We start from the raw sequence: 243 nt of genomic DNA on the forward strand, positions 1-243 counted from the left end.
CTATGCGTACTTCTTCTTCTATGCGTTCTATGCGTACTTCTTCTTCTATGCGTTCTATGCGTACTTCTTCTTCTATGCGTTCTATGCGTACTTCTGTGCAAAAATCCTTTTGGATCCAATTGTTACTTATCTTGAAAATACTTAATCTGAACTGCTGGATGTACTATATTTAGTTAAACACTAGTGCTAAGCTGCTTTGTTACTTTGTTTAGCTCTCTGAACCTTCTGATATGACTAATGATT

This window comes from Numida meleagris, chromosome 3 (genome assembly GCF_002078875.1).
Source record: "Numida meleagris isolate 19003 breed g44 Domestic line chromosome 3, NumMel1.0, whole genome shotgun sequence".
Taxonomy (NCBI): Eukaryota; Metazoa; Chordata; class Aves; order Galliformes; family Numididae; genus Numida; species Numida meleagris.